At 41.9% G+C, this 19,600-nt stretch overlaps 1 protein-coding gene and 1 long non-coding RNA gene across 2 annotated transcripts in view; one reads left to right on the top strand and one right to left on the bottom strand.

The window, feature by feature from the left end:
- The window catches only part of PTPN5 (protein tyrosine phosphatase non-receptor type 5), a 307,304-nt gene that overhangs the window by 87,329 nt on the left and 200,375 nt on the right, over positions 1 to 19,600 (bottom strand). The window lies entirely within an intron of this gene.
- Positions 1 to 19,600, top strand: part of LOC133226586 (uncharacterized) — a 36,924-nt gene that overhangs the window by 5,131 nt on the left and 12,193 nt on the right. The gene's annotated exons all lie outside the window — the stretch shown is intronic.

Genomic DNA, 19,600 nt, shown 5'->3' with positions numbered 1-19,600 from the left:
ATTGTCTTGTATTATGTTTAGTTCAGGGAACAAGAGGAAAGCAGTAGATGCTGTTTACCTTGACATTAGCAAGGCTTTTGACTTAGTTTCCTATAGCATCCTTGTAGACAATTGGGTACATATGGAATGATAGGTGAGCTGCAAGGTGAGTGAAAAATTGGCTGAGTCCCAGGGCTTGAAGGGTAGTGGTCAACAATTCAAAATTTACCTGGTGACTGGTTATTAGTAATATTTCTTTGGTACTGTTGCTGTTTAATATACTTATCAATATCTACATGAGGAGACAGACTATACCCTCATTTCACAAATGAAACAAAATTGGGGCTGCAGTTCAGAGGGATGTCAAGAAGCTGAGGAATGGGCCAACAGAAACTTTGTGATGTTCTGAGGCAAATGTAGAGTTTTGTGCATTTGTGCAAAGTCTTGTATTGCACTGTATTTTTTTGTATTGGAGTAATCCCATGTGACAGAACCAGCTGGGGACCATCTGGCCAGAGAGCAGCTTTGCAGGAAAAGGTGTGAGAGTCCCAGTGTATGACAAGTTGAACCAGAATCAGCAGTGTGCCCTTGCAGTAGTGAAGGCCAGCTGCATACCAGGTTATGTTAGCAAAAGCATAGGCAGCAGCTGAGACAAGGGATTTCTTCCCTCTGTAAGGTATCTGTATAGGGAGACTCCTAACTCCAGATGCAGCTTCACAAGAGAGAGGTTGTGGAGAGTATAGTAGAGGGGTCTGCTGCAAAGAGGGGTTGAAAATGCTGAGGGTTGATCAGTTGTTGTTTGGATTTTTTGAGGGAGTTTTTTTGGTTGTGGTTTTTTGGTTGTGGTGTTTTTTTTTGTTTGTTTTTGTTATTTTTTTTGCCAAACCTGAATAAGGAAAGGCAAAGGGAGGATCCTAGTGCTGTCTTCACCTACTTAACAGTGAGTAATAAAGACAGAATCAGACTCTGCATTGCAAAAGAACTGAAGGCAGGAGGAATGCACTCTTAAGTTGTAGAAAGAGCTGCCTTCAGATACAAAGAAATTATGACTATTGCTGTAAGCGTGATTAACAACTGGCACAGGCTGCCCAGGGACACTGTGGTATCTTTGTACTTGGTACTCATAACTCAGCTGGATAAGGCCCCGAACAATCTCATTTAACTTCCACATTTGTCCTGCCTGTAGTAGGAATTGGACCAGATGACCTCCACAGATCCCTTCCGACCTGCATTATTCTGTGGTTTTGAGGGAATCTTTGCAGTTAATCTTTGACAATGACTCTCTGTTCTGATTTTCCAAGAAAGGTGTGTAAGGTTAAGGCAAAGAAACAGAAAGAACTGTGTGAAACAATGGGGTAAAAAAGTCAAGTAGTAGGTAGAAGATTTAGGAAGAATCTGGGTAGTAGATTCTGGTCAGAGGAGGAAGGAAATGTATGTGAGCCATATGCAGGAACTGACTTTGGTTGGTGTAGAAATGTTTTGTTAAAAGGGCAAAATACATGGAGCTTTGTATAATGCCTGTTTAGTTGGCCCCTTTGTTTTGTAGTATCCTTCATGTCTTTCCCTCTGACCACTTTTTTATCTCTGTATGCATGGTACAAATGAAATTATCTCTACTGGGTTGAACAGAACCACATCACATTTGTTTTGGTTAAATATGAAATAAAAACTAGAGAGTTGTTTTCATTGAGTAAACTTGGTAGGAGCATAAGGGAGAAATGCAACTTAAAATAGCATTTGGGAAATATATATAGCAAAATGAACAAACAATCTGCAGTGAGTCATGTCCAGAGGTTCTTACAATAAAAGAAAGAGGAGCTTCTCTGAGGAAACTAACTGGGATAGCATTTGCTTATCTGGAGCTGGAGCTCCCTTCTGGGTACAGCATTTTGGCAATGTCTGTTTGACGTGTAGCAATAGGGTGTGCTGGCCACAGGGGAGGGTAGCACTTGGTGTTCACAGCAAGTCAAACTGGTGGTAACACAGAATCTGAACTAATTTCTGAATTGCCAGCACACAGGAGCACTCATAGAGATGAATCATGTCCAACTTGAGTCAGTGTTGTCTTGAGTCCTGGTGCCTGCTTCAGCACTCTTGTCCTGTAACAGGCTGCATCTTTGAACTTAGATAGTACCCCTGAAGCCAATGTGTCCCTCTGTGAGTACAAAGCACTCTCTGAGCAGAAGTTATTGCAGGACTGGACCACACAAAATCATGCATTGAGAGATCCTTTGCTAACCTAGCAAATAAATCTTCTAGCACAGTTAAGTAAATGTGATTTAAAATCTGGTTTGTCTGGCAAGCAAAGAGGAAGAACTGCCATTTTACACAGGGCCAAAGGTTGTACTGTATGCCCTGGGGATATGACTGTCTTAGGGGAATCTGCTGCAATGTAGTTACACTCTTACCTGGCTGCTGTGCTGACTTATCTTATAAAGTGGTGGTACTGCTGCCCTGAAGCAAAACTAGCCGTGCTAAGATGGAAGGAAGCAGCCCAGCACAGCTTTGCTTTTAGGAGCTTTGAAACCCAATTGAAGCAGGATAGAATTGACCAGGTTGGGTGGCAGCAATTTGGCTATCTCTATTAAATATAAAACTCAACACACAGTAGAGAGAAGGGGCTCTGATGACACTATTTCAGCTTTGTTCTCATGGTAACCATTGTGTCATCAGGATACCATGGTTACTATAATACTTGTATTTCAAATGTTAAAAAAGGGAGAAGGAGGAAAGAAACTTTTTCCAAAGTTAAGAGATGTGTTTATTCAGAATTAAGCAATCATAAGGAAGGATTAACCAACAATTGTTAATGCTTCATGGAAAAGCCATTTTGAAGCCATGAAGAACTGTTTTAATTAGTACTTGCTGTTTCTGCTGCTGTCCCTGTCACCATATGGTGCATGTCCTGGGGTTTCCCCTCTCTCAGCTTGTATCACCAGCAGCTATTTTGGTAAACACATACTGCAGAAGGCTAACATGGTCATATTCAAAACTTTGGAAGCATAATTTCTGTTTGAGGTAAAAACCTCTATTTGCACAAAAGTCAGAAATTAAAAATCTTAAAGTTTGAGATTGGGACTATGAGGTTATCTCACTTTAGAGGTTCAAGAAAAACAAAGGAAGTCTTGGCTTGGATGGCCAAGCATACAGCTCAGGGGAAATCATAATGGCAGGTTGCTATTCCTTGTCTGAGGACAAAAAGTGCATTAATGGCAGTGTGATTTCATGGGATCATGCCTGCAGACCTCTATGGGTACAGCATGAAAGATACCTTTGCTGAAGAAGAGAGCATGTGCTTTGATACTGTGAGAATGTACAGTTTTGAAAATGGTCTGATAATGAGAAGTAGAAAAGCTTTAGATCATGCTGTGTATGAATATGAGAAGGAACAAAAATAGAATAGACAATGCATGTGTTTTCAAAAGTAGCTGGTGTTCATGGAACTTTTGGTATGAGTAACTGCTTATCTTAATACTGCTTAAGGAAACTGGTGGGCATTCTGTGCGCTGTCAGTTTCAGGTCCTGGGAGATAGTTCAAGACAGAATTCACAAATGCAACACGTTTAAATTTTTGAAATCACTTTTGGAACTCCTGTGAGTTCAGGATTGCTCAGTTTGTGCAGAGCTGACTTTGAAAAGGTAGGAAAAAATATTAACAAAATATTAGGTATTAAGATCTGATGGGGAAATTCGAAAATCAAAATAATTTTGTTACCTTTTGTAATTGCTTGATCTTATTGCCTGTATTGTTCTTCTTCCATTTTCCCCTGATATTTGTTATCACTGATTAAAGTATCTTATTCTAAATTAGATAGTAAGTTCCTGAGGCCAGGATTGCAATCTTTTACAGCAGCTCAACAGGGCTGAATTGTAACAAAGCAGGTGAGACTCTTACAAAAGCATGAAACTACACAGGCTGAATTTTGGGTGCTTAAAAGACATCTTTTTTTGCAAACAGAAATGCAATCTATTGAGAAGTACAGCATGTCACATTATATAGACTTGCAGCCCATGAAAATCGTTGTATTAGCCAGCAAGAAAAGGCTGCTGTGAAAACTTAATCATAAAGAAATCAATGAGATGTATACCGTTGACTCTAAACTGTTGCCCTTTAATACACGCCAAGCTTCCTAAAGCATTGAAATACCCCAGTTATCCCTAGATTAATTTGACCTCTGCAGGATCCTTTCTGTCCACGTCTAGCATTCAAAATATTGGCTCTGTATGTTTTTTGCATTCTTACTGTTATATATTTTACATACAAATAGTAAAATAACAAAAGATTTGCCAAAACCAACAGTATTCACCAGCCAGACCTCCCTGTATGTAAAAAATCCACAGTCTGGCTTCAGCTGCTACGATTTCAGGGGAAATAAAATGGGGCAAAAGCACAATTCTGAAAGGGAAGGCTGTCACTATAGAGAATATTGCCTCTTGACTGCAAAAAAATTCCATTCCAGCAAACAGCTAGCAGTGTTTCTAACAAATTCTCTCTCTATATATGAAACAATCATCTGCCCTTTCTTAATGTTCACTGTAGCCTACCTGATTCTGTACATCTGTTGTAGTCTTGCAAATATTAGTAAACTAGTATTTCAGGGTAAATATTGCTGCAAAGCAGAATTGATGGATACTTGATATAGCTGAAGTCTATATAGCTGGGTATGGCTAAAGATTTTTACCTGTTTATCTCTCTGAATATCTATTATTGCTGATATCTCTCCGGAGCAAGTACTCGTGCTCCAGATTGAAGAAAATTAATGTCAAAAATCCTTCTTGGGTGCATAAATACAAGCTCTGGTAGCAAGAGACTTCATGCACATTTGGTCCAGGAGTCCCACAGAAAAAATGTTTCATAGAGAGTATCTTCTGATTTGAAATAGGCCTACCAAGGTCAGAAATATCTGAAAGCATGGGATTTCAGGTAACTCGTTCATTAAAGAATCATTTCAGTGATACTTCCTAAGCTTTCCGTGTGTCTGGGATAAATACCCTTTGTTACTGAAGTTCATTCATTGCCAGAATGTACCAGTAATGATGGCTGTACAGAGGCATGTATATGAATAATGGTGGCTCCAGGGGATCAACATAAGGCAAGCCAAAAATCTACACCAGGGCAGTCAAACTGATTAGGATCTTATGATCAATACCTTAAGCGGAGTTCATTATTATATTTCAAAGAAATTGCCAGCATAGAAAGTAACTTTTTTGGTTTTAATAGTATCTCAATGGCTTTAAAAATGCCTTCAGTATATTGGAGAAAGGTGAGGTTTGTTTCTGGTTTAATTAGGTTTCAGAGCATATTATCAGTTAAGAATTTTAACTTACATGTCACGGCAGGTAACATAAAGACAAGATACATATGTATATTCTTTTGCTGAAAATAACTTAAGAAACCAAGGACCTGCATATTGTATGCAGTCATCAGAAGCTGGCATATGCTCTGCAAGACTGCTTTGTCTGGCACCTGAAGCTGTTTTCAAGCTTTTTCTTTGAATTCTTCTAGTTGGTATTCATTCCCAGTCTCTTTGTCACTTAGAATTACTGAACTGCCAGCAGCAGCAGCACCCTTTCTTTCTGCCTGTTGTGACAAAGCCTAGTTCATCAGGCAGTGCTCAGAAGTTACTCCAAATTGTGACATATGGGAGTTTATGAGTTAAATTTTCTCCATTTGAAAAATATTAATAATGAAGAATGACAGTAAGAAAAAATGAATAGCAATAGCTTATGTCAGATGAAAGTCCTCTAGTACAACTTTGGCCTTTTTCTTGGGTTGATACTCCTTTTGCAGTAAATGAAACTGGTAATTTTTCTATAATGCTTTACAGAATATGTGGAAAAATCCACTGTTAATGTCATCTGTCATAACACATACATGTATTTTTCATTCTTGGTCTGTTTTTGTCATTACACAAACTGTTTCTGTGCAAATAACCATCATATAAGTCTGACTTACTTTTGGTTGGGGAAAAAAATAAAACCCCAAACAAACAACAAAACATTTTCAAGAATATTTGTTTTGAGTCTCCTTTACCAAAACTAACCAGTTGGGAATAACTGTCTTTGAAAAGCCTTATTGGTATTGCTTAACAGTACTGCCTTATTGAAGTAACAGTAATGTAACAGTAATGTAATTTAGTACCTCTCTACATGCAAAATACGAATGCTGATGAAATTCATATACTGCAAGAAACACAGAATTTTAATTTTCTATAATAACCATTTAAGAAAATAATTAACAATTTCTGTTATTTAGTGCTTGGGTAATAAATGCCAGTTGATGTGTATGAGGCAGTAGGAGTAACTGACATAGGATTCATACAGTACTCTAGCACAGAATTCAAAAGGAAAGATCATCCAAAGTTAAACTGAAGGGTGATCGTCATCTTAAGTAATTTTTTATCACTATACACAGTGGTATAACATCTGTATCCCTACCCTGTACCTATCTTAAAGGTAGGGTATCCTGCTGTATCTTCTTAAAATGAAGCAGCGGGTGGACTGTCACAGTCCTTCAGAGGAGGAGGTGTAAAAGTAACAAGTTATTATTCAAGAAAGCAAGTGCACTTACTCCAGGCTCTAAAGCTCTGATACTTACTGTTTGTGCTGGTTTTGGCTGGGATAGAATTAATTTTCTTCACAGGGGCTAGTAGGGGACTATGTTTTGGATTTTTGTGAAGATGGTGTTTATAGTATAGGCATGTTTTTGTTATTGCTGGGAAGCGCTCACACAGAGCCAAGTTCTTTTCTGCTTTCCCCTCCACCCCTACTGTAGTGAGTAGCTGTTGTGGTTTAAAACCAGTCAGTCAGCTCGTTCACTCACTCCTCCCTTCTTTCCCTCCCCCTACTCCCAGACGGACGGAGAGGAGGATCGAAAAGAATGTAAATCCCACGGGTTGAGATAAGAACAGTTTAGTAACTAAGTTATAACACAAATCACTACTGCTGCCACCAATAATAATAATGATAAAGGCAATAACAAGGGAAGAGAATACAACACCTCACCACCAGCCAACCGATAACTCGCCTCCCCAGCCTGACCAAGCAGCAACCGATACCTCGTCCAACCCTGCAGTCCTAGTCCTTCCAGGTAACTCCCAGTTACCTCCTGGGCATGATGTGCTGTGGTATGGAATACCTCTTTGGTCAGGTTGGGTCAGGTGTCCTGTCTCTGCTTCCTCCCGTCTTCCCCTCCTCCCTGGCAGAGCATGAGGCTCACAAAGTCCTTGGCCAGACCAAAACATCAGTGTTATCAGCTCTGTTCCCAGGCCGAAAGTCAAAACACAGCACTGCACCAGCTACCAAGAAGGAGAAAAATGACTACTTACTGCTGAACCCAGGACAGTAGGCTGGGGATACACAAGAACCTGGGAGAGGACACAGCTGGAACAGCTGACCCCAACTGACAACAGCGATATTCCAGACCATATGTTGCCATGCTCAGCAATATTAAGCTGTGGGAAGAAGGAAGGAAAGGTGTTCAGGGTGATGGCATTTGTCTTCCCAAGGAACTGTTACACATGATGAAGCCCTGCTTTCCTGGAGATGGCTAGACACTTGCCTGCTGATGCAAAGTGGTGAGTGTGAATTCCTTGCTTTGCTTGTGCACACAGCTTTTGCTTTACCTGTTAAACTGTCTTTATCTCAATCCACGCTTTTTCCCTTCCAGTTCTCTTGCCCATCCCATTGGTTGGAAGTGAGCAAGTGGCTGTGTGGTGTAGGTGTCAGCCACAGCACTGGTCATTGTGTTTTGTGATACCAGCTCATGACCACGTGGGGTCAGATAAAGAGTTTTCTATGAGAAATGGCTAAGGCGCTGACACCAAGGAGAGTAAGAAGGTGGGGTTTGGGTGTTTTGGTTTTTTTTAACACTCCTTTCTTTCATGTCCTCTTTTTAAGCATTCTGTATAAACCAGATGCAGAGGCAGTGTTCAGAGCAAACTGAACTACAGCTCTATTCCTGAGTGGCAGTAGTTGCATCTCATCTTTCCATCTATTTCCTACATAAAATAATGTCATCAGAATAAAGCAATAAATAAGCTTGAGATCTGTGAGTAGTCATTACTAGGGCCTATTGCAAAGTGCTACTTTGTCAAGGAAATGGAGCCTTGTTAATTGAAAGTGGGCTGTTAAAAAGTTTTTACCTGGCTTGTTAAAGCCCACCTGATACCTTAGTACTGCAGGAGAAAGGGGAGGGATTCATTTCAGTACTGTACCTCTTAGCTATTACTTGTCAAGAAAAGGCTTCTTCTGACTGGAGTTGTTAAGGGGACAAGCTGCAAGTTTAGCAATCTGTCTCTGGAAAGACAGATTGACTTCCTCACATAGTGCCACCAAATCCTTGTGAAGACAGACAATTAGCTAAGGGTGCTTAATTCAGTGTGATCTCAGTCCAGAGAGAGCCCCAGACAGGGGACCTAACTGGAAACCCTTCTGCCATTCTTTAAGCTTGACTATCTATTTTTTTCTCCATATAAATCAGTTTGTCAGGTAAACAAGATAGTGGAAAACAACACCCCCACAGACAACAACTCATCTGGGAGATGGGCAAAGTTTGTATTTGGAGAGAGGAAATGATCTTGAATCTTAATCTCTCAGCATATAATTCATCTGGAATATTGATGAAGTGTTAGCTTAGAAAAGTGTTGCATTAATTAGCTGTTGATGTGAAATGTATCTTTGAGTGGAGGTTGTTGTCCTAGAGGAACTGACCGGGAAAGAGGCATTTCCATGAGTCAGTACTTGTGATATGACAATGTTCAAAGGCAGTGTCAAGAAACTGCAACATTTTACTGCAGGTCTGGAAGCATTTAATACTGTTATGGCTAAACCATAGCTACATTTTAAGAATTTTAACTTTAAAAGTAAAAATAAATTTTTCTCCTGGTCTGAGTCTTCAGGGACCAAAATACAGAAGGAAAAGAACCACAGTTTATGATTTAGAAATATTTCATGTTCTTTTTTATTCCACTGTCATTGTCATGGGTTTGGATTGCTTGGCTGCAGTGAAATATGAGACCAAAACTGATGCAGGACAATAAAATACAACATCAGGTGTGACTCTTGTTATATTAGTATAAAATGGGCTAACTCTTCTTTTAATTGAATGCTTTCAATACTGCTAATTTCAGTAGGGCTACACAGCTGTAGCAAACAGCAGCATTTATCCATGTATCTTCTAATCTCGTTAAGGCGTAATAGCAGAAGCAAGAGGAGGTATATGAGGTAGTCAACAATAAATGATGGGAGTTCAGTATCCTGAGTCTGAATCCACATGATTAAAAATGGTACTAAAAGGAGACGGTGACAGAATTTCTTAAGTAGTAGCAGTTGTAGTATCCTTGTATTGTGTTCTGTATGACACAAATTGATCCTCCTCTGACTGAATGTTTTCACGGCCTCTTGCTTTTACCTCCCCGTAACTCCTCTCCAGAGCCTAGGTTCTTGCTGTGGACCATTCAAGAGAGCAAGGTAGCCTCCCAGCTCCAGCAACAAGGTGATGAAGGAACTGGAAATGGCTCTTTTTCATGAAACATACCTCCATCTTCTCAGTGAACTTCCAGAGCTTCCACACCTACTGGGGCAGTAGATACCTGTGGACGCCAGGGTGTCACAAGTGAAAGCAAGCTGGAGGGCTGTGGTGAAGCACAATGTCTAAGGAAGCAGGAGTTCCAATGCAGTCATGCTAAAATTCTGGATGAGGAGATTTCAGCTTCTGTTGAGATCAGTTCTCTGTGGAGTGGATGGTATATGAGGGAATTAAAATTCCTCACAGCCTGGAGATTGTCTCATTCCTGATCTGGAGGGTCAAGGCATTGTGTGTTTAGATTGAAGTACTATTTTGTTTATTAATGTCATTGAAGATTCAAATTTCTCAGCAATCCTAGATGAAGTAATAGGAAAATCTCTTCTATACCTAAATGATGGGTCGAAACTATTAAATAATGGAGTTTCTTTCTTGAATGCTTCAGAGCTTACTCGATTTATTAAGATGGTATGGCTGTGGACCAAACCTGCCTTACATCCTCCTTTACTTCTTGCCCTCAGGCCCTAACTTCAAAGGTGGTGCTACTCTGAGTTCATACCTGAATATATTTGACTTAGAGCAGATTTTTTTCACATACTAAGGTCACACTAGTCCATGGTACAACCCAGGGCAATTCTTTCTGAAGCTGTATCAAGTTCTGTGCGCTTAAACCCAGGGTGGACTAAGTCTTAAAAGGTCTAAAGCTTAATTTTTCTCTTTCCATGGTCTTTGTATGCTTGGCCAGAGCTGTTTGAATTCCAGTAGCTGTTGGAAACAGTTCAACAACTGGGAAACAAAAGAGATAAGTTTTTGTGTATTTGCCAAAGTATCAACTGAGAGTTCCCTTCCCAGTTTTCATTACAATGTGATAGTGAGAGACTAGCCTAAAGCAGACTAAAGCATGACTGGATCCATATTTCAAAGGAAATTGTATCTGAGCTCCACTGTGCTTATTAAAATTACAGCATTTTAATCATATTCCTTTGAATGTCAGTTCTCTAGACATTACTTATTTTATGACATGGAAGTCCTGTTTATATTTATTGATGCACTGTCTCTAAGAGCAGGAAAGCAACAAAAGGGTCACTTTAAGTTTTAATTTAATGCCACCCAGGAATCAAGCAGTCTAATCTCACTCTTGTTAATTCAGAGTAATGACGCTTATCACTATATATTGCATACACACACAAAAGAAAACCAGAGATGCTCTTGCTTTCATTATTATTCACTTCCTATTTCTAACTTAATATGTTAGCAAGAGTGTTACACAGACTATTGATACAGTTTTAACAAGAAGAAATACAGTACAATGGATCATAGGAGTATGGAGTGATCCAGTTTTCCTGTGTGGGCTGGAGAAAGTAATTTTTTTAAGTACTGGGATTACACAGACTATGTATGATTAGCTGTCCTGGGTTTAGCAGTAGCAGTCATTTTTCTCCTTCTTGGTAGCTGGTGCAGTGCTGTGTTTTGACTTTCGGCCTGGGAACTGAGCTGATAATAATGATGTTTTGGTCTGGCCAAGGACTTTGTGAGCCTCATGCTCTGCCAGGGAGGAGGGAAGCCGGGAGGAAGCAGAGACAGGACACCTGACCCAACCTGACCAAAGAGGTATTCCATACCACAGCACGTCATGCCCAGGAGGTAACTGGGAGTTACCCAGAAGGACAGGGGTTGGCCCGGTCGGACTCGTTGTTCGGTGGGTGGTATTGTACTCTTTTCCCTTCTTATTATCTCTTACCATTGTTGTCATTGGTGGTATTGGTGGTGACTTGTGTTGTACATTGGTTGCTGAACTGTTCTTATCTCAACCTGTGGGAGTTGCATTCTTTTGATTCTCCTCCCCATCCCTCTGGGAGCAGAGAAGGGGGGGAGCCCCTGGGGGGGTGGAACATGGGACTCGACTGCTTTCCAGCCCGACACCACTCACTGGGAGTGTGTGCACAAGCTGTCTGGCTGGGTTTAAACCACAACAGTTCTTTTTTGGCTCCCAACGTGGGGCACGAAGGGTTGAGATAAGGACAGATCTGTCTAGATTAATAGTCACTCATCACAATGCTGATTTATTGGCTCCCAAAGTTGTTCCTCTTGATCTCACAGTTTCAGTATATCGTACCTTACTTCCAGCCAGTATTTGCTGTATGAGTGGTTTTCAAGTGTGGGGCTTGGGCTAAGGTTTTTGTCTCATTGTACTTTATGGTAATGACTTGTAATACAATAGAATCATTCATCATGAAACAGATCTGGCTTATGTTCCCAGTATGGTCACCACCTTTATACTTTGGGAGGTATATAATAACAGTGCTTAGCAATTGCACATCTTTTTTCTCCTTCTCGGGTGGTCAACCTGTGAAGGAGACGTTCTTTTACGCTCCCAGTTCCGCGCCCCCGCCCCCCCCCCCCGAGCATTTACAGCATCATTTGAGAGTTTTGAAGCTTTTGAATGGCCCTTTAATGCTGTTGAGACTTGTTTGCTGATTGTGATGGGGATCACCATGTTGGCACGCATACAGACTGTATTTTGCCCACGACTATTTTGTCTGTTTTGAAAAGTTAAGCAGAGTCAGGTTTGGGTCTTGTCTGGGGTTAAACAATGATATAGGAGGACCAAGAGATTTTCTCTGAGGCTGGACAGTCATGAGTGGCAGGGTGTGTGGGATAGTATGGGCAAGTATCTAGGTCAGTGGGCCCCTCCATTACTTTGGAATTTCACCACCAAACAACTGCAGAATCCAGGAGAATTAGTAAAACACTTAAATGAGGTGTGTGGTCATTCTGGCCGTACCAGAGATGGACAAATCATGGCAACGTGCTGGGGCTTGGCCTATGCTTACAGGGCCATGTTCAATGCTTTCCAGCACCTTCAAAAGGAAAAAAATGTCGCTGGACCTGAGGGCAAAGCAACAGTCAGCACAGCTACTCCACCTCCAAGCACAGCAGCTACACCACCCCCAGCAACAAGTACAGTCACTACTCAAACTTTGGCTGCAATGAACAGCGCAGCTACCCCAGCAGCAAGTACAGCAGCTACTCAAACTTCGACTGCAACAGACATCGCAGCTACCCCAGCTCCAAGCACAGCAGCTGCACCACCCCCAGCAACAAGTACAGCCGCTACTCAAACCACAGTGATAATCACTGCAACTAAACCAGAGGACCAACTTGTACCAATATTGGTTGCCCCTGTATGCAAGAGAAAAAGCAAAAAAGAGGCAAGAAGGTTGAAGCAAGATGAAGAAACAATGTATTCACCACCCGGTCCAGAATCTGATCAGGAGTCATCATCATGTGATGAAGAAGAAGAAGAAGAGGTGACTTCTCGACTTCAGACCTCAACAGAGCTACGGAATATGAGAAAAGATTTTACCCATCAACCAGGGGAGCACATCATCACCTGGTTGCTCCGATGCTGGGACAGTGGGGCCGATGGTCACGAACTGGAAGGTACAGAAGCCAGGCAGCTGGGATCACTTGCTAGAGAAGGGGGAATTGACAAAGCAATTGCAAGAGAGAAGAAGTCCCTCAGTCTTTGGAGGCGACTCTTGGCAGCTGTGAAAGAAAGGTTTCCATACAAGGACGATGTTATGAGTCGCTCGGCCAAGTGGACTACTTCAGACAAAGGCATCCAGTCTCTGAGGGAATCAGCCATCGTAGAGATGATCTATCACATCAAGCCGAATAACGGGGATATACCCATAGATCCAGATGAAGTCAAATGTACATGACCCATGTGGCAAAAACTTACACGGAATGCACCATCATCATATGCCCATTCATTGGCAACAGTAACCTGGAATGACATAGTACCACTAACAGTGGATGAAATGATTCATAAACTCCGAGAGTTCAAAGACAATCTCACCCCTTCCATCATCTCAGCTGTGGAAAAACTGTCCCAGGATCTCAAACAATTGAGACCGATATATCTGATTTATCCAGCTCCTCACGTGTACCACGTTTCAGCTATTAACAAAATGCATCCTACTGTTCAAGAGAGGAGATACAAGAAGTATATGCCAGGGGCTACCCTATGGTTTTGCCTGCGGGATCACGGAGAAGACATGACAAGTGGAATGGAAAACCTACTTCAGTTTTGGAGGAACGGGTGAGTGAATTGAAAAGAGGGGCAAAGGCCAAGACTGATTGTCCCATGAGAGCTACGGCTTCAGTCTCTGGTCAGCAGTTTCCCAGGTGGAGTGGAAGAGCTGATTTTACTCCAGCTCCTGTGATAACTAAAAATAACCCCTTTCAACATGACTTAAGTGTCCAAGGTTGTGATGACTATTAGAGGGGCCCTGCCTCCAGCCAGGTGGAGGTAGGGGACGATCGGATTTACTGGACCGTGTGGATCAGATGGCCTGGCACATCAGTCCCACAGAAGTATAAGGCTCTAGTATATACCGGTGCACAGTGTACTCTGATGCCATCAAGCTGTCAAGGTGTGGAACCCGTCTGTATTTCTGGAGTGACAGGAGGATCCCAAGAGTTGACTGTACTGGAGGCTGAAATCAGCCTGACTGGGAGAGAATGGCAAAAGCACCCTATTGTGACTGGTCCAGAGGCTCCATGCATCCTTGGCATAGACTACCTCAGGAGAGGGTACTTCAAAGACCCAAAAGGGTACCGATGGGCTTTTGGTATTTCTGCTTTGGAGATTGAGGAAATTGAGCAGCTGTCCACCTTGGTTGGTCTCTCCAGAGGATCCTTCTGTTGTGGGGTTGCTGAAAGTCAAAGAACAACAAGTGCCAATTGCGACCACAACAGTGCACCGGCGGCAATATCGCACCAACCGAGACTCCCTGGTTCCTATCCAACAGCTGATCCGTAGACTGGAGAGTCAGGGAGTGATCAGCAGGACCTGCTCACCCTTTAATAGCCCCATATGGCCAGTGCAAAAGTCTAACGGAGAGTGGAGACTAACAATAACTATCATGGCCTGAATGAAGTCACACCACCATTGAGTGCTGCCGTACCGGACATGCTAGAACTTCAGTATGAATTAGAGTCAAAGGCAGCCAAGTGATACACCATGATTGATATTGCCAATGCATTTTTCTCAATTCCTTTGGCAACAGAGTGCAGGCCACAGTTTGCTTTTACTTGGAGGGGTGTCCAGTTCACTTGGAACCAACTGCCCCAGGGCTGGAAACACAGCCCTACTATTTGCCATGGACTGATTCAGACTGCACTGGAACAGGGGCAAGCCCCAGAACACCTGCAATACATTGATGACATTATTGTGTGGGGCGATACAGCGGAAGAAGTCTTTGAGAAAGGGAGGAAAATAATCCAAATCCTGCTGAAAGCCGGTTTTGCCATAAAGCGAAGTAAGGTCAAGGGACCTGCACAGGAGATTCAGTTTTGGAGAATAAGATGGCAAGATGGACGTAGACAGATCCCCACAGATGTAATCAACAAGATAACTGCAATGTCTCCACCAACTAATAAGAAAGAAACACAAACTTTCTTGGGTGCAGTGGGGTTCTGGAGACTGCACATCCCAAATTACAGTTTGATTGTAAGCCATCTCTATTATGTGACCTGTAAGAAGAATGATTTTAAATGGGGACCTGAGCAACAACAAGCCTTTGAGCAAATTAAACGTGAGATAGTTCATGCAGTGGCCCTTGGACCAGTCCGGACCGGGCCAGATGTAAAAAAAGCACTCTACACCACAGCTGGGGAGAATGGCCCTACCTGGAGCCTCTGGCAGAAAGCTCCAGGGGAGACTCGAGGTCGACGCCTTGGCTTTTGGAGTCGGGGGTACAAAGGCTCTGAGGCAAGCTATACCCCAACTGAAAAAGAGATACTGGCAGCCTATGAATGGGTTCGAGCTGCTTCAGAAGTGATTGGCACCGAAGCACAGCTCCTCCTGGCACCCCGGTTGCTCGTGCTGGGCTGGATGTTCAAAGGCAGGGTCTCCTCTACACATCATGCAACTGATGCTACATGGAGTAAATGGGCTGCACTAATTATACAATGAGCTCAAATAGGAAATCCCAGTCGTCCAGGCATTCTAGAAGTCGTCATGGACTGGCCAGAGGGCAAAGATTTCGGAATGTCTCCAGAGGAGGAGGTGATGCGTGCTGAAGAGGCCCCACCATATAATCAACTGTCAGAAACTGAAAAGCAGCATGCCTTGTTTACTGATGAATCCTGCTGTATTGTGGGAAAACATTGGAGATGGAAGGCAGCTGTATGGAATCCTCAACAACAAGTTGCACTGCACCAGCTACCAAGTAGGATAAAAATGACTGCTACTTCTCCAAGAAGGAGAAAAATGACTGCTAGGACATTAGCCTAGTTGTCACCAATTACAGCTGTTCTGATGCCCACCTTCTCCTGTTAGATAGTTTTTATCATGACTGGCATTGTCATTTAATCATTACAGCAGTGGACAGTCAGAATTCCTGGCTCCTGAGAGTAACTTGGGTGATTTACTGTTCTTTTCTGTCCTTGGATCAGTTAGAGTTCGGTCACTTTCTTCCTCCATCTTTCCATCTGAAAGCAGAAATAAGCTGGAGGCTGATCTATTTACGCTTAGTATTCTTTCCCACTTTCTGCAGTAAAAGAGCAAATAAATGTAAGCATTTTGTCCCACGTGAAATTCTGGTATTTGAAAATTTGTGTTTATCAGGCATTGGGCCAAGCGTAATAATATTGATATGTTTTCCTTTCTGTGGGTTGAAAAGTTCCAATAAATGCTGGTTAGGAAATGAGTCTTCAGATATTTCTGTAGTGTTGAAGTGAACTGCTTGTATTGTTTCCTGAGCAGAAAAGGAACATTTTGGCTTGAATTCAGTTTGACTTGTCTCTGTGTCACCTAAATAAATTGGGATTGTCATGCTAACCCTAGATTAGCTTGGGTTGCCTAGGGTCAGGTGAGTCCGAGGGCCTAGTAGTTAGTTTCCCAAGCTTGCTCCCATTCAGTATCAACAGGATTTCTCAGCTGGGACCAAAGGCAAAAGAAGCACAAGGCAGCCGTACTATTGTTCATGAGGCACCACAGCTCAGACACATGTGCAAACTGACATTGATGTGACTTGGAACCATTCTGGTTTGGCTCAACAACCTGAAGTTTATTGTTGAGAAGGAGCAAACACCAGGGCTTGTGGTGTCAGAAGACTGAAGTAATCCCTTCATAAACCGTGATGGGTATATCATGTATCGGTGTGGAATCCAATAGAACAGAGGGCAGAACAAATGTAAGAGCGCAGAATACTAAAGAACAGTGCTAATATGAGTTTGGAAATCTGGATGGGGTGAAATGGTTGTGCCTTGTGAGCGGAAAAAATGGTTAACATGAAATTCCAGAAGCCTGCAATTCTGTCACAGGCCCATGGCATAAGTGATTCATGATGCCTGAAGCTAGTCTATATTCTTACCAGGAGAATGCGTTTCAAAACCTAAACCAGTGACTTTAGCAAACTGTCCCCATCCTGTTAAGGGGAGATGGTCATCAGTTGAGAGATGTTTATATAGGTCTATTAAGTGTAAATTCAGTGAACCTTTGTACTGCCCCGGTATTTTTCAACATGTCAAATGCAGAGACATTTCAAAAAGCTTGCTTAGAATACACAGAGCCTACAGAAACAAATCTGGACCTCCTAGAAGATGAACATCTAAGGAGAATACAAACTAGGACATGTCTTTAAGAAAATAATAGCATATTTGCTTGCAGTACAAGGTTTAGTCTTTGGCTGCCAACTCAGCTGCAGGAAGGAAAAGAATTGTAACTGGAGCGGCTGGGATTTCAGTTGTGTTTGAAAATGGGTTCTCATTTCCTTCCTGCTAGCTGAGGAGGGCTATAATTCTGTGTCCTGAGGCACTTTATGCCCAACTCTCAGCTACCCTGCCAGTGCGGTGTTTTAAACCTCCTGGTTTGTTCTCCCTGCATCTAAATGTCATGGCTTCCTCTGAAAGCCACTTAAGGTATTTCAGGAATACACTCTCAAGGCAGCTGTCACCTCCTGGGAGAAAACAACAGCCTCTGGTGAATGGCACTGAATGATTAGGAAAGCCTCAGGTGGAGAGGGAGTTGGGGAAAGACCTTTGTCAATGGGTTTTTTGTGTTTTATTGTTCGCTTTTTTTTCCAAAGTGGCATTAAAGTAAATGGTTGCATCCTGCGTTTGAATGCTGTTTTGGTGGATCAGAACAGAGGCTGTGAAGTTGCTGTATTTTATCCTTGGTACGTTTAGGAGCATGAGCGAGAGAGAAACCAGAGAGGGATTTTTATAGGGTAGTCATTTGATAGTCATAACCAATCATGTGCAAATTACTTGAGCTTTCTAGGTCAAAATTTCTTAGAAGCTATTCAGTGCTCAAGAAAAGTTATTGTTGTTTTGTTTGTTTGTTTTTTGGTTTGTTGTTTTCTTTTATTTGCATAGATAAATCATATTCTGGATTGATTTGGGACCTGCTCTGTGATGGTCATATTGCTTTACCTGGGTACTTCCACCCAGTCTCTGTGCAGAATTCCTCAGTCTATTGTGATTCAGTCCCAAATTTTGACTTGGCAAATTCTAGGGCATTTGGAAACATGGCTGCTTATTAGAGTGTGCTGGTTTGGTTGTTTATTTTTTTCACCCTGGAGTTCTGGATATTTTTCCTTTCTCCTATTACTCTCCCACTTTTGATGTAGGCTGTAAGCGAGGTTTGCTACTGCGTGTGTTTATTGATTTTGGTTTTCTGTTATGTTGCACTTTTAAATAGCCATCAAGAGTGCCTAGAGTATAGGATGGGCATGTTTCCCATCTGGTTTGATAAACATAGATAAATACGTATAGAAAAGACAGCTGTGGCAATTTGCCCTCTTCTCTGATGCATCTGTCTTCAAAGCTGTGTATCAAATGAGCATTGCAAATATACAACAGCAGGGACCATGGCTCTGAGGACTGGCACAGAAGAGTCACACATGAACTTCTAAGCCTGTGTAAGTAACCTTCCAAAGTGCAGGTTGAGAAAATAATAAACACGCTTACCTTGCCAGCTGGGAAAGAAAGTGCCCCCTCTCAGTAGGAGCAACTCTGAGGCATTGCAGTCATGTATGGAAGCTGAAGGAGCCCTGTTTGAGGCCTGCTGCCTTTAGAAATGTGACTAAGTCAAGGCTGCTTTCACTGAGACATTAGAAGTGGCACTGCAGAGACTCAGGAGATCTAAATTAAAATTCCAGCTTCGACACAGACTTTTGGAGTCTATGAGCAAATTACCATGTGCCTCAGCTCCTGCTGGTGAGGGGAAAAAAAAAAGATATTTCTTCTCTCTAACTTTGTCTTGTGTTGGAGTACCAGACTGAGGCCATTTCTCACTAAATGTATTTGAACCCCAGCTAAGCAAAAAATAGAAACAAACCTAGTAGTAAATGGGTAAACAAGTAATTTCTAACATCTTGGAATTCATGTGGGATGTCCTGGTTTTGATTTCATGTATTAAATAAGTAATATTTACCTGTTTATTAAGACAGGTGAGGTTTTATTGAATGGTATAAATTTACCTGAGAGACAGCAAGTAAATAGATTTGACTGTAGGCAACTATTTTCTTCATACAAAAGCAATGAGGCAAAAGAGAATTTTATAACTGCATACACCCTCAAAACAGCTCATGCACTATCTTATCTTTAAGGGTAATGGAATATTGGTAAGGGGAATGATCACAGATTTTACTGCTGCTGTCTTGAAACTATGTCTCTGGTTAGTAATATTAACTTTGTTTCCTTATACCTGTTTTATTAAAACTGTTATTTTACAGTAGAGAATGTATCTTCTTCCCCACTAATACTCAACATTGATTTGGCCTAAACTAGCCTGATTCCTCAGTCTGGCTGTTCACCTGCAAAGAGCATTTCTTAAAAAACAGCAGTGTGGTTAGGCAGGATTTTGCAGTGACAAAAAAAAACAAACAAAAAGAGTGTGAGGCAGTACAGGACAATAAATAACCAGACTGGTGCTTTAAGTGTGAAATCCCACACTGAGTAAAGGGTTGCCATTTCTCAGCCTGAATGTCTGAGGAAGGTGAAGGGTAGAGGAAACTGCTGAACTCCGCAGCCTATAGATCTCACCAGCTTTTCACTCCAGCCTTCCCCAGCCGTTTTCTG

This window comes from Neopsephotus bourkii, unplaced genomic scaffold (genome assembly GCF_033783945.1).
Source record: "Neopsephotus bourkii isolate Nb327-2 ecotype Australia unplaced genomic scaffold, CSIRO-AGI_Nbou_v1 NB_1792, whole genome shotgun sequence".
In the NCBI taxonomy this organism is placed as follows: Eukaryota; Metazoa; Chordata; class Aves; order Psittaciformes; family Psittacidae; genus Neopsephotus; species Neopsephotus bourkii.
This window is presented reverse-complemented; position numbering and strand designations above follow the sequence as displayed.